The sequence below is a fragment of the Astyanax mexicanus genome, chromosome 8, assembly GCF_023375975.1.
Source record: "Astyanax mexicanus isolate ESR-SI-001 chromosome 8, AstMex3_surface, whole genome shotgun sequence".
Taxonomy (NCBI): domain Eukaryota; kingdom Metazoa; phylum Chordata; class Actinopteri; order Characiformes; family Acestrorhamphidae; genus Astyanax; species Astyanax mexicanus.
The window spans coordinates 5,140,903-5,156,974 of NC_064415.1; the positions used below are offsets into that span (position 1 = coordinate 5,140,903).

Sequence of the window (16,072 nt, forward strand, 5' to 3'; positions counted from 1 at the left end):
TTCAGAGCGTTGCACTGTTCTACAGACAGGCAGTAGTGTTTCTGGTGTATATTTGTTGATTAGACCTGGTTAAACTATGTTTATTTAGCTGTTCCATTATATGTGTTATTATTATATGTGTGTGTGTGTATATATATGCATGAAGAGTGGGGCCAGCAGTGCAAACCTAGGAAAACTAGGTACTGACAAAAAATATAAAATATATAAAAATAATAAATAAATAAATAAATCAAGGTAAAATGTGTATTTAAGAGCATTTCTACTGCTGGATTAATCCAGATTTATTTATTTATTATTACACACTGTACAAAGCAGCTACAGAGTTTAAATGATGAAAAGAAAACAAACAAAAATGGAGATACTTTTACAAATGGTGTTTTACACTGGACAGCAACAATTTGTTTGTTTATATATATGAAATGCTCTTAAATACACATTTTACAATAATTGATACATGGTTTTGAATGAACAGCAACAAAATAATGAAATATATTTTTTATTTGTTACGGTAAACATGTTGGTGGTATAAGATTCCTCTAAATGTAAATATGCAGTTAATTTAATTAAATGCATAAACACAGCTTGTCTTTTCTATGTAGAGTAGTAATGCCAATAGAATAGGACTCTCTGGGGCAGATAAATATCAATCTTTTAGCACCTGCCTAATGCCACACAATATAATAAAAATGTAAAAAACAATAAAAATAATTGGATTATGAGTTAACTGTATGTTGTATTTGTCAGTTTAATAAAACACTAATACTGTAAATGATGATGTTACACAAGATCAAAAGTCCAGAAAAAAGATCTCAGTCTGAGTATCAGGTTTTATTTCTGAGCTTCTTGTGTTTTTAACCTTTGCTTTGTTACCTGGATGTTGATTTACCTGTCAGACCTGAATATCAGACTAAAATTTAATAATTCTGTCTAGAACACATCAGTTCATCTCATTTATTTTCACAAAACCATCATTAATAAGACAATTAAAGCAGCATGATGTAGCATTTTTACCTAGCATAAGAACCTCATGATAACCAATATGTATAACAATACGGCATGTATACAGAAATAATTATAATAAACAATACTTTTGCTGTCATATTATGCCATTTATATTATAATTTACATTAGCATAACAATGCATTCAGGTATTACTTACAAAGGAAGTGATTTAGTGAAATAATAATTGCAAATAAATAAATCAATTGTAAATAAATAAAGAAATAAAATAAAACAATCACTGCTCTCCAGTGTTAAAGGCAGTAAATAAACATGACCTGTACAGCTGGCATCAGACAAACTGTTGTGTAAGACTAGAAATAAAAAGTTATAACCTTCTGGTTGATTTATTTACTGAAATTAACTCAGGAAAGCAGTGAGACTTTGGAAAGTCTGAGTTCCAGAAACTTTTGCTACTCCTTTTCTTTTCCTCCTCCTTTCCTACTCCTCCTCTCCTACCCAGCAATAAAGTGGAAGAATGAAGGAGAGGAGAGAAAGAGCAGCAGTAGTAACTGGGGAAATGTGACAGCTGAGAGATTATAGATAGGATGTTGACTACTGATAACTGAGCCAATCACAACGCTCGCTTTCAGCGCACGCTAATGCTGCTCAGCCAATCACAGCTGCTACTAGCAGCCATTCTTTTAGCTGTGTTAACTGTGGATGTTGAAACTCAAACTCCTGCTTCTTGCAAAGAAAGTACAACATTTCTAATATTTTACAAAATATTTTACGATTAGATAAAAGTGGAAGCCTTGTGTGTTATGTATTTTATTTTATTTTATGTATCTCTTTGTTATTTGCTCATAAGAAGTGATTATATATGTTCTACATGTTCAACATGTATGTTTTGGGATATTATAAAGTTTTATAAAGTGTATAAAATTTATTCGCAATGCATAAAGAATATTAATTAATTAATTAATTAATTAATTTTATTAGAGCCATTATGGAAATAAGTAAATTATAACGTAAATTTTGTAAGATTTAATGTTTGTTGGAATATTTGATAAGACTGACTGTTGCCTATTCAGTAATGTTTTCTGTTTGGTAAGTTTTTGCTTAATTATATTAATTTATGCATGGCTTTTTTACATTACATGTACATTACAATACATTACATTACATTACATTTGGCAGACGCTTTTGTCCAAAGCGGCTTACAATAATGAAGTACAAAAGTAATAGAAGTTAAAGCTAAAACATCTTTAGACAGGGCTTAAAGGAGGTCAAAGGGAAATGATGGGATAGAGGAGTGAAGGAGGGGAAGAAGGAAATGAAGAAGGCTTGAAGTTGCATCAGCGGGTCATAGAGCAACAGTCTTTGACCGTGACTACATGGAACTAATCTATCCTCTTATAAAAATGGAAAGAACTTTTATTTTTCTTTGTAATCTGAATATTTTGGTTCAGTAAACAGCTGAAACTTTTAAAGAAGTCTCACATCATTTACTTATGCTCAAGGAACTGGTCATTATTTTAATTCTGAAGAAACTGCACCTACAATTTCATTAATACAAAATGTGTAGAAGTGTGTGAGAAAGACTAGGAGAAGAAAAAGAGTGAGAAGATGAACAGACAGCAGAAAAAGATAAGTGCAGGTTAGTGTGATCAGGACAGTAGAGCTCATCTTGAAAATATACAGATCTTTCAGCCTACTTTCTTACACACACACACACACACACACACACATTGCAGGCCAGTTACTGCATTGGCATTTTGTGTCACAGGAGAGTGTCCTAACCTCAGAGTTTCAGCACCACGTGTTGCAAAAAGACCGTACCACTGGTTCTTAGAATGAAACACCCCCTCGTTTCCTCTTAGAGCGTGCAGGAACACCGCTAGCGGAAATTAAACACGGTTCTGTGCTGGAAGGAGGTGAGAAGAAGATCAGAACAGTTGTGAGAAGAGCTGCTAGGAGAAACTACAGGATAAACAGATAAACAGGAGAAAGAGAAGATGGATAAACAGCAGAAAGAGAAGATGGACAAACAGCAGAAAGAGAAGATGGACAAACAGCAGAAAGAGAAGATGGACAAACAGCAGAAAGAGAAGAGTGCAGGTGAGGTTATTCTGCATTGGGTTTCACAAAAGCTTCTTAGCACAAAATTATTCTCAATTTTCAAACTACATTTACCAAACCTCTGACTCTTCCTGCAAAACCAATTGCCTCAAAACAGACCAGAGTCAAGCAAAATGAAAAACACTACTGAACAGTCATTACACACAACACAGAAAAAAGGAAAACACAACATCAGATCATAAAGTCTTTAAAAATAATCTTTACTGTTCACAAAAATACATTTTCAAAATAGAAATTCCTGTTTAGCACTTGTACAAATATATTTAATTCTACAAAAAACAATTTAAAAAATAACAATTCTACAAAAAAATACATGCAGTACTAGTCCTACTATTATATTGGACAACTAATTTAATGAAACACATTTGTATTGAGTCATAATGCAAACATGTTCGTAATGAAAAAAGCAATTATCTGTTCTCCTCTCTGAATCTTTGGACTATGGTGAACACAATGAATCTTCTATGGACAATCCCCGGGCCGGAACTACACCTCCCAGCATGGACCTGTTAACACCACGCGCTCGGACTCAGCCAACCGCGGCTCACTCAGGCGTTCTACGTCACCGGAATTTTAGACTGTGTTCAGGTGTTTGTAATTTTGTTTTAGTGTAAGTATCAGTCTGTTTGTCTCGCGGTTGGCGAGGTATTTTCCCTGTATTTCCAGCGATATACTGAGCGTTCTTCTTCCGTCTATATTACCCGTGTATGACCTTGGTTTTGTTCTTTTTCGACTACGTTTCTGCCTTACCCTTTTGTTCTGTTTGTATTGTGATTTTCTGGTTTATTGAACTCTGCTTCTGTCTTATGGTTTCGTTTTCGGTTTGTGATTCGGCTCTGATGTTTTGGTTGGTTGTTTTTCTGGCTTTGACCAACGCCTGTTATCAGACTACGCTATCTGCTTACGTGCTTTATAATAAAGCCTCGTTTTGTTTTTACCGCGAGCGTCTGACTCCCGTCTGTGGCGTTACAGAATACCTCGCCGCATTGCAGACGGCGGATTTCGAGGCTCTAAAAAACGCGCTTAGTGATCAGAATAAGACGCTACTTCGACAACCACGAAAATTGACATTGACATCCAGTCCATTGTGAGCCAGCAGGCCAAACCACAGCTCTCTCATTAGCTTCAATAAATGTTGGGCCTCTGTGGTCTAGTTTTCTGCTATTATTGAATGAGCTATTTGCAATCAGTTTTTAAATCTTTTTTGTTCTTTGTTATAAATGAGTTCAAATGCCTTTTGCACTTTTATAAGCAAATGTTTTGTCCTTGTTGCTTATGAAGGACTTGTTATAATGAACTTATTTTACACAGAGGAACTACTGTATTTGCAATCAGTTTTTTAAGCAAACTTTTTGTTCTTTGATATGAAGGACTTCCTTTTTGCACTTTTTTAAGCAAACGGTTTGTCTTTTGCCGTATTAAAATGCATTAATATGCAGAAAATAGTTGTTGATAAATGTTGGTGCTGTAAACATACAGATATAAATTCATATAAAATTTGTTCTTATTGAAAATCATTTGTAGCGTTTTTCATATTTAATTATTTGAAGTGCGAGGTCATGTGGCCCTCCAATGGTCATGCTGAAAAAAATGTGGCCCTCTCCATCATGGAAGTTGCCCATCCCATGGAACTATGCACACAAATCCAAAAACATGAAGCTCATGTGTCACATTGTGACTCCAAACTGCTAAACTCTAAGCACAATTCCACATGTTCTCACTCTAATATCATTCTAAATCACAGCTTTACAAATCGCTAAACACAAACTGCATCATTCAGAACAGCTTGGTCACCTGAGAATCACTGACCTTCAAATACATAACTCTAATTACCAAGTATTCTCATACAAGTTGCAGCTATATAAACTTAATTAGAAGAACATTTCAATCATTTGTCAGAGTATAAAAGAGGCCTCAAATGACTGATACAGGTTATCCGAGATGGTGGAGCAACAGGAGCACAGAGGAAGAGTCAGAGTAAGAGGAGGTAGATGAGGTCCTCTGGTCTGAATACATTTTCGTTTCCTCTTTGTATGTGAACTGATTTTCCTCGTCATGTTTCTCACTGTATTACGTAAGTGAAAATTACAGTTTTGCAACAAACTACATACAGTAAAAATATCTTACATTTGTGTCCATATACATGTAGTACTGTAATGCTATATGGGGAGGGGGGGTCCTACACCACACCAAATAAATATAAAGAACAGAAAGCCAAACATATTTCCATGGAGTTGAGTGCATTTGAAATTGTACACTGGCCTCATGAAGTCAAAAACAAAAACAGAACCAAATACTTCTGGTAAAAGTGCTCTGAATTTATCTTGTCAGTGTTTATTTGATGCTCTGCAGGAGATAAGTATATAAATATCTGTGTGTTGTTTTGGTGGAAGGAATCAGTTTTGCTAGAGATTTGTGGAGTTTCAGCAAAGCAGTTAATAATTTTCAGTTTGTGTTTAGAGTTTGTAAGCCTCTGTAAGCCACATGTATGATCAATTTTGAGTTGCTGTGTTTAAGTTGAGACTCCTGTGCTTTTACTGAGTTTCACTTTTGCTATGTGTGCTTACCATTATGCAGCCCAAGTGCATCACAGTGTAAAATGTGTTTTAGTGGTGAAAATATGTTTGCAAGTTGTGTCTATCTATGTGAAAATGCTTAAGGTTCTTTCAAAAGAGTGAACATTTCAATAAACGGGTTCAGGGCACTGAGCATTTGGTTCAGACAACAGTGTGTAGTGTTTCAGCAGTTGAGAAAAACTGTAGTATAAAAAGTGATCATCACACAGAGCACCTCAACCAACATGTACACAGTTGCCAGTTGCGTGACAACAGACACAGTTCCTTATTCTGATGTGAGCTGAAACAACTAACTTCAACCTCATTACACAAACTGCATAAGTTAATTCCTGTTTTCAGAAGTATAGCAGTTAGATAGTCCTGACAGTACACCACGTGTATGTAGCACTTTTCACAACTGCTAAAACACTGTTGTCTGAACCAAATGCTCAGTGCCCTGAACCCATTTATTGAAATGTTCACTCTTTTGGCAGAACCTTAAGAACTTTTACCTAGATAGACACAACTTGCAAACATATTTTCACCACTAAAACACATTTTACACTGTGTAATGCACAAAAGTGAAACTCAGTGACAGCACAGGAGTTCTTACAGTTTTTCCCAAATGTTTAAACGCATTTCTAAAAACTTGGCTCAGTTTCTCAAAACTCTAAACACAAATAGAAAATTATTAACTCCTTTGTTGAAACTCTACAAATCTCCAGCAAAACTGATTCCTTCCACCAAAACAACACACACAGATATTTTATGCTTATCTCTTACAGAGCATCAAATAAACACTGACAAGATCAATTCAAAGCACTTTTATCAGAAGTATTTGATTAGTATTAGAAGTATTTGATGAGGTCGCTGTACAAATTCAAATGCATACAAGTCCATGGAAATATGTTGGCTTTCTTTTGTTTTTATTTATTTGGTGTGATGTAGGTCCCCCCCCCCCCATTTACAGTACTACACAATGTAAAATGTTGCAAAACTGTAATTTTCACTTATTTTCACAATGAGAGACATGATAAGGAAAATTCACATACAGAGGACACAAAAATGCATTTATTGCAAAATGCAAAGAAACAGATCACTGTTCATCAGACCCCTGATCTCGGTCAGGCAAGAGGACCTCATCTACATCAGCTGCAATATTCTCCCTCACCAAACAGCGGGGGAAAAAACGCCTTGCATGGCAAATCCATCGATGGCAATCATCTGCGTGGATGTCATCACATGCCTCTACCCAGGGGTGTAGCAGCAAATTCTGGGCCCTGCACAGTCTTAATGTCAGTGGGCCCCTATCCATGGCAGTACACAAGGAACGTTAGCAAAAAATCAGGGTTTTCATGGGCCCCTCTCCCTACTCGGGCCCTGGGTAGTCAGGTCCACTTTTCCCCCCACTACCACGCCCATGCCTCTACCATTACATGAAGTATTGCCACACGCTCGTGGGGTCTGCATTTGTACACTTTCCACCTCCATGCAGAAAAGAATCCTCTATTGGATTAGGAACCCTCAGTATAGCATAACAGTACTACATGTGTATGTAACACAAGTGTTAGCCATTTTTTGTAGTAAGATTGCAAAACTGTAATTTTCACCTATGTAAGAACAATGAGAAACATGATGAGGAAAATCAGTTCACATACAAAGAGGTAACAAAAATATATTTATTATTTATGAATTTAAATGTGTTCTAAATAATGTGTTTAGCGATTTGTAAAGCTGTGATTTAGAATGATATTAGAGTGAGAACATGTGGAATGGTGCTTAGAGTTTAGCAGTTTGGAGTCACAATGTGACACATGAGCTTCATGTTGATTTGTGTGCATAGTTCCGTATTTTGTGTGTGTAATGTGGAAAAATGCCTGAGGTTTCACTATGGACAGTGAGGCAGAGTAAGAGGAGGAAGTGGAGGAAGAGGAGGTGTGAGACAAAGAACAATTAGTTTAGATGAAAACTGTTATAGACATCCTCCACCTCCCAACTTCTCCTTCACCCCCAACTCCACCTTCACCACCTCCAACTCAACCTCTATGCCCTAACTCCACCTCCCAACTTCTCCTCAACCCCTCAAATCCCCCCCCCCCCCCCCCCCCACTAACTCCTGATGTTTCTCCTCAACAGCCAATGGGAAAGAAGCTGATGAAAGTGACCTGAAGAGTAGTAGCAGTGGAAGAAGAAGGAGCAGCAGCAGGATGGAACCCCCTGATTTCTGTGGTGAGTTTCACACCAGAGATTCTTCACAAATGATTACTTGGTTCTGAAAAATACAGATTATTATTATTATTAGTATTCCCTGTATAAAAACTCCTGATACTCCTGATATTGATAATCTTCATGTTTCTGCATTTCTCCAGATGTTCCTCCAGATCTTTTTCCAGATGTTCAGATGAAGGAAGCTGGAAGCTGATTTCTACTGATCAGACTGTGCTGAGAGTTTCTATTCAAACTTTTATATTTTTTATTCTTTCCAGCTTCTTTGTTTGTTGTGTTCTGAACATTACATATTAAATGTACGTTTTATATTATTCATACAGTGTGTGAATAAATCTTGATTAATCCAGCACTAAAAAATGCTCTAAAATATAAATTTTACATTGACCTCCATTCAAGTCTAAGACAATTTTTCATTTCTCCTGTAAAGACACTATTTTGGAGATACATGTTAGGTGTTTTTCACTGGAAAGTAGCAGAATAATGAAATATATTGTATGTTTGATGGTGAATCTGTTTGATGGTCTAAGTTAAGGACTGTGATTACAGTTTTTCTCAATTGCTAAGACACATTTCTTGAAATTGTCCCTCCATGTCGCTAAACTGTAAATTCAAAACTCAATTTTCAAACTACATTCACAAAACATCTGACTCTTCCTGCAAAACCAAACTATCACCTCAAAACAGTTCAAACAGCGCTCAAAAGCAAACAATGCTGTCAGATCAGACCCCGAGTCAATCAAAATGAAAACACTACTGAGCAGTCATTACACACAACATAGAAAAAAGGAAAACAAAACGATCAGATCATTAAGTGTTTAGAAATAACCTTTATTGTTCACAAAAATGCATTTTCAAAACAAAATTCTTGTTTAGCCTGTGTAGTCCTAAAATAATATATACTTTTGTTGTAAAGTTTATATATATATATATATATATATATATATATATATATATATATATATATATAAACTTTACAACAAAAGTGCATACAATATCTACTCTATAACATCATGTCGATGTGCTGGGTCAGGCCACAGGACTTCATCTACATCACAGGCCACATTCTCCCTTGCCAGGCAGCGTGGGTAATAACTTCTAGTGTGCCGGATCCACGCTTGGCATGCATCCACACCTATATCATTACAGGCCACCGGAACCGAAAAGAATAAATATAACTCAGATTTTTTTTTCTAATTATTTTACTATTAAATGATCTTGACCGGGAACTAAAACTGTTATAAAAGAACCAATAAAACACTAATGTTACACTATTTAATATTATTAATTACTTTAAGATAAATAGCAATACTGATAATAAATCCCTTATAAACTAAATACTAAGTCATTCACTCATAGTTATTTTTCCATTTGCTTTAAACGTGTAACAGACAGATATTTTGGGCTAGTTTAAGCTTCTGAAGGGAGGGTTTTAGACTGACTTTGGGCTGGGTATTTTTATTGGATCTGGCAACCTTGCCTACATTAATGTTCCTTAATCTGAAAACATCTAAAGAAACTCTAAAGGCTATGCTGTCCAAATGGAAAATGGACAGCATATGCAAAAAAACAATCAGAGGGAAGTGTGTTTAATGTTTAATATGTCAGGAAACAGTCACCATAATGAAGGAGTATAATAATAATATTAAGGGACATTATGAAACGAAACATCAGTTTTAAAAATCTTAGTTTATACAACACTGTCAAAGATAGATAAAGATAGTAACTCAAGTAAAATGGTGTGTAAATGATAGTAATTATAAGTAGTGTAACATATTAAAGTAAGAACCATATTATAAGGCATATTAACTGCAAAATGTGTTCCTTTTTCCAATCGTTTGTAAACAGTCATATAAAATGTATTCTTGCCTTGCAGCTTCCCATCATTCTCCTACTGGTTTTAGTATACTTTTATTATACTTATATTTAACATTTAAATGTGTTACAGTGATATTTATCACTGTATCCTATCATTTACTTATATTTATATTTTCCTAATTATAATTACAGAGAATTGACAGTATTCTTATATTAAACACCCTGACATAATCCAAAAACAGAAAGGAAAAGGAGAAATGATCTGTTTTCATTTCATTTTAACTTTTCACACAAAGCCCTGCAGTGGTATAAATATCCAGTTACAGAAGAGAACTAATAATAATGAACTGGAATATCAGTATCTCAAACTCATTCATATTTATTTTTCACATATGTAATTTTAATAAATAATCATATATCAAACATATTGATTGAAATATGTTGTTTAATTTACTATTTCGCATAATTTCATTGGAAGTGCCTTCATAAATGAGGAAATATAAGTCCAAATTAAGCACATTTAAGTTGTTATTACATATTATGTTATTGTAATTGTAGTTATTTATTGAAAGAGCTCATTTACAGTGTTCTTGAACACTACAATGTAGACAGACTCATTTATATTGTGATTGTGATACTGATCTGATCTTTGTGCCTCCTTATTGACACCCCGCTAGTTTTTTTTAGTTAAAAAAAATCATATTCTCTGAAAAAAGGCCAAGAACGCAAAAAATCTGCCAATCCTGTATTTCTGCTGATGTTATTTTTTTTATTTTTGAGCACAACTTTATGTAACTCTTTTTTATGCTCTTTATAATCACATTCTGTGATGAATAATGATTGATCATGCTTTTTTCTTCTGGAGAATTAAGTGTTTAGTAGTAAATTACAGCTCTGGAAACATTTAAAAAATTATGAGTTTCTTTGATTTTACCAAATTGAAAACCTCTGGAATATAATCAAGAGGAAGATGGATGATCACAAACCATCAAACCACCAAACTGAACTGCTTGGATTTTTGCACCAGGAGTAAAGCAGCATAAAGTTATCCAAAAGCAGTGTGTAAGACTGGTGGAGGAGAACATGATGCCAGGATGCATCAAAAAATCTGTGATTAAAAAACAGGGTTATTCCACCAAATATTGATTTCTGAACTCTTAAAACTTCATTTTCTGCAAATAAATGCTCTAAATGAGTATATTTATATTGGGAATTTGGGAGAAATGTTGTCTGTAGTTTATAGAATAAAACAACAATGTTCATTTTACTCAAACATAAACCTATAAATAGCAAAATCAGAGAAACTGATTCAGAAACTGGAGTGCTCTTTTCCTTTTTTTCAGAGCTGTAAATTAAATGCATGTAATATATAGTAATGCTTTCCATGAAACGTTGAATCAATGTTTATTCTTTTCATCTCCAATGCATTAGAACAGTGTTGATTTGGTGTTATTTGTTGATATGTTATTTAGAGAGACAGAGAGAGAGAGAGAGAAAGGGCATATGCAAATGAACTGTTTTTACCTTCTGAACTCTACAGTAGTGACGCAGTGTTTACCGTGCTAAATCAGGTGTGTCAGCAGGCTCTGTAAAAAGCTGAAATACGGGGGAACTGGCATCAAACGTGGTAACATTATTAATTCACCTTAAAAAAAATAAATATATAAATATAATATATACAGCTCTGGAAAAAAATAAAGAGAGCACTTCAGTTTCTGAATCAGTTTCTCTGATTTTGCTATTTATAGGTTTATGTTTGAGTAAAATGAACATTGTTGTTTTATTCTATAAACTACAGACAACATGTCTTCCAAATTGTTTTGCAGAAAATGAGAAATGGCTGAAATTGTTCTTGTTTCCTCGTGCGCTGACACAGGACCACAGTGACGCTAAACCCCGCCTCCAAACATGCACAGCTACTGCCCTCAGGTAAAGGTGAGCTGTAGAGAGAGAGAGAGAGAGACGCAGTGTCTGACGCAGAAGTGACGCAGTGTTTACCGTGCTAAATAAAACAACATTTCTCCCAAATAAAAACATGGTCATTTAGAGCATTTATTTGCAGAAAATGAGAAATGGCTGAAATTAAATTTTAAGAGTTCAGAATTCAATATTTGGTGGAATAACTCTGGTTGGTTTTTAATCACAGTTTTTTTTTTCATGCATCTTGGCATCATGTTCTCCTCCACCAGTCTTACACACTGCTTTTGGATAACTTTATGCTGCTTTACTCCTGGTGCAAAAAGTCAAGCAGTTCAGTTTGGTGGTTTGATGGTTTGTGATCATCCATCTTCCTCTTGATTATATTCCAGAGGTTTTTAATTTGATAAAATTAAAGAAAAACTTATATATTTTTTCTTTATCTGTATAAAGGTAATTTTATGAGCTTTGCAGTGTATGTAGTACTGAAGTGTGTGTTAGCGTTAGCTGTGACTCTGGATAAGCTGCAGTATTTTAATCAGCTGGTTTGTAGTTTTGCATTAGACACAGGTCAGTGTGTTGTTTGTGTTTCCTCGTGCGCCGACACAAGACCGCAGTGACGCTAAACCCCGCCTCCAAACATACACACCTGCTGCCCTCAGGTAAAGGTGAGCTGTAGAGAGAGAGAGAGATACAGAGCTGGAGATCAGAACTGAGAGGAAGAGGGGGATCAGCTGATAAAGAGATCAGAGAGAAGATGGCTGAAGAGCAGAAAGAGAAGAGTGCAGGTGAGTACATACATGTTTTAAGTATAAATTTGTCATAAACAGAATTTTTACAGACAAAAAAATGCAAAAAATATGTTTTAAAAGAACTTAAAAGAGTAGTTCTTCTACTTTTTAGTTTACAGTTCAATGTTCACTTTTCACGGTTCACTGTTCACTGTGCTCTCCTTGTACCGTAAAGCAGGATGTAGAGGTTCAGTACAGATGAACTGCAGCAGAAGTTTAGGACCAGACTACAGATAGAGATAAAGATAAAGTACACACAGACTCTTCAGATTCTACTGAATTTAATATTTATTCATTTAAATCTTCACACAAACAAAGGATGAGTTAAAGGATAATTAAATTAGCTATTGTAATCCAGCAAAATAAAAACTAGCTTTTAGAGAAATTGGTCAGTAGAAGCATGTTCAGATGTTCAGTGTGTTTTACCAATTTCCTGTTAACCTGTTTGGCGTGTTCTTTCTCCTCTTTTTTAATCTTGTTACACAGAAACAGGTTCATCATCAATCCAACAAACACTCACAAACATTATTTATATATACATCATTATATATACAGATAAGTTCAGTTTCTGAATCAGTTTCTCTGATTTTGCTATTTATAGGTTTATATTTGAGTAAAATGAACATTGTTGTTTTATTCTATAAACTACAGACAACATTTCTCCCAAATTCCAAATAAAAATATTCTCATTTAGAGCATTTATTTACAGAAAATGAGAAAAGATGCAGAGCTTTAGACCTCAAATAATGCAAAGAAAACAAGTTTATATACATACAGTTTTAAGAGTTCAGAAATCTGAATATTCAATCCTTGGTGGAATAAGCCTGGTTGGTTTTCAATCATTTTTAATGCATCTTGGCATCATGTTCTCCTCCACCAGTCTTACACACTGCTTTTGGATAACTTTATGCTGCTTTACTCCTGGTGCAAAAACTCAAGCAGTTCAGTTTGGTGGTTTGATGGCTTGTGATATTTGGTACCAAATTGAAAACCTCTGGAATTTAATCAAGAGGAAGATGGATGATCACAAACCATCAAACCAAGCTGAACTTCTTTAAATTTTTGCACCAGGAGTAAAGCAGCATAAAGTTATCCAAAAGCAGTGTGTAAGACTGGTGGAGGAGAACATGATGCCAAGATGCATGAATTAAAACCAGGGTTATTCCACCGAATATTGATTTCGAAACTCTTACAACTTTATGAATATGAACTTGTTTTCTTTGCATTATTTGAGGTCTGAAAGCTCTGCATCTTTTTTGTTATTTCAGCCATTTCTCATTTTCTGCAAATAAATGCTCTAAATGAGAATATTTTTATGTGGAATTTGGGAGAAATGTTGTCTGTAGTTTATAGAATAAAACAACAATGTTCATTTTACTCAAACATAAACCTATAAATAGCAAAATCAGAGAAAATGATTCAGAAACTTAAGTAATTTCTTGCATTTTTTCAGAGCTGTATGTATAAAGAGCAGTAGACTCCTATGATTCGTTCCACACTGTGTGGAGCTGAAATACAGAATAAAGGAGAGTCTGATGTGATGTTTCTCCTCCACAGCTGATAGAAGAGAAGCTGATGAGAGAGACACGAGGAGAGAGAGATGGAGCGGTGGAGTAAACAGGAGGCGTAGTTTAATTACAGAAAAAGTAAACTTTCTATATCCACCAGGATTTCTGGGGTGAGTTTACAGCAGTAATTCTTCAGTTCTGAAGAACACAGATTATTATTATTATTATTATTATTATTATTATTATTATTATTATTATTATTGTAGTCCTGATATTGATCATCTTCTTCTTTCTGCATTCTCCAGACGTTCCTCCAGGTGTTTCTCCAGGTGATCCTGCAGGTGTTTCTCCAGATGTTCCACCAGGTGTTTCTCCAGGTGATCCTGCAGGTGTTCCTACAGGTGGAAGCAGCTCAGATGAAGGAATCTTGAACTGAATTCTCCTGATCAGCTGTTTATTTCACATCACAGAAACACACCGAGCTCCTGATCCTCTCTCTGTAAATCTCTCTCTCTCTCTTACACTGGAAAAAACACTCTGTTATTAATGTATATAGAGTTCAGTCTGTTTATATAATACAGCTCTGGAAAAAAATAAGAGATCACTTCAGTTTCTGAATCAGTTTATCTGATTTTATTGTAATTTATTGTTATTTAGAGCATTTATTTGCAGGAAATGAGAAATGACTGAAATAACTAAAAAGATGCAGAGCTTTCAGACCTCAAATAATGCAAAGAAAACAAGTTCATATTCATAAAGTTTTAAGAGTTCAGAAATCAATATTTGGTGGAATAATCCTGGTGGTTTTTAATCACAGTTTGTTTTATGCATTTTGGCATCATGTTCTCCTCCTCCACCAGTCTTACACACTGCTTTTGGATAACTTTATGCTGCTTTACTCCTGGTGCAAAAATTCAAGCAGTTCAGTTTGGTGGTTTGATGGCTTGTGATCATCCATCTTCCTCTTGATTATATTCCAGAGGGTTTTAATCTGGTAATTTTTTTTGGTAATTTTTAAGTGGCCTCTTTTTCAGAGCTGTTTATCAATATGACTGTAGGTTACAGATCAGTTATAATGTACACTGGTTGTACAGTGTGTAAATAGAGTTTTACTGTTATTTTACTGTCAGATTCTGTAAATATTCACAGCACTACAGTACTTTTTATCTTTTATCACAAATTGTAATGTAATCTGATGTAATCAGTTTTACAATATATATTTAATATAATAGATTTAATATAACTAAGATCTTTTTTTCATCAATATAAGATTCTTTATTAAATGATTATATTATATTATTTTATTTTATAATAAAATATTTATTATTATAATCTGATGCTGTACTGCCCTCTACAGGCTGACAGAGAAATCAGATTAATTTATAAGATGTGATACAAAAAATAAGGAAGCTTTTATAATTTCTGAACACACACTTTACTACTACTGAAACCTGAAGACTAAATTAAGAAATTCATTTAAAACATTATGGCTCAGTTGCGCAGAATAAGGGATTATAGTTTATGATTAGTTTTAATCTCTGTCAGGAAAACTGCCACAAAATGTCCAAATCACTGGTTGTTCTGGGGGCGGGGCCTCTTAAGGACGATGGCTTCAGCTGAAATCTGATTGGCCCCCTGAAGTGCCCCTGTCCTGTCACTTCTTTTTTATTATACACACAAAACATGCATGGGAAATTGGTCAAGAGATTTAAAGAGTTAATCTTGTGCCAAAAAAAGCAGTGCATGAAAATCCACCAAAAAAATACAAAAACACAAAAATCAAAGCATAAAATAACAAAATCTAACCTCAAATTATTTTCAACTGCACAGAATAGTTTAAAGCATGTTAAAAATATATATTTTGAATTAGCAAAATATTTTTTTTTCTTTTGATTCTTAAAATTTTGATTGCAGATTGCACCTTTGGCACAAATTTAACTCCATAGATTTTACTGTGTAAGCTTGTTGTTGCTCATTAATCATAAAAATCCCACAGCCGCCATTGATCTAAATGTATATGGACACCCCGTACTTTATTAAAGTGGTCAGTTTTCAGTACATGTTCAGATCCTGTCTAGACTTTAAATTGATTATTATGATCCTGAAATAAAAAAAAAAATGTTTCAGTAAAAAGCATGTGTCACTATTTTTGTCTGTATCTAGTTTTCCATCCCAT

At 34.5% G+C, this 16,072-nt stretch overlaps 1 protein-coding gene across 7 annotated transcripts in view; it reads left to right on the top strand.

Moving 5' to 3' along the window:
- LOC103031905 (rho GTPase-activating protein gacO) overlaps window positions 1-16,072 on the top strand; it is a 52,804-nt gene that overhangs the window by 6,742 nt on the left and 29,990 nt on the right. The window contains exons 1-3 of one of the 7 annotated variants that reach the window (XR_007440144.1): window positions 11,786-12,385; window positions 13,946-14,066; window positions 14,250-16,025. The exons of 3 other annotated variants lie outside the window; for them this stretch is intronic. The gene's annotated coding sequence lies outside the window, so the exon portion shown is untranslated. Of the gene's footprint in view, window positions 1-2,922; window positions 3,061-11,785; window positions 12,386-13,945; window positions 14,067-14,249; window positions 16,026-16,072 lie in introns of those variants that run through there. 3 more of the 7 variants (XR_007440140.1, XR_007440146.1, XR_007440142.1) reach the window with 3 other exon arrangements.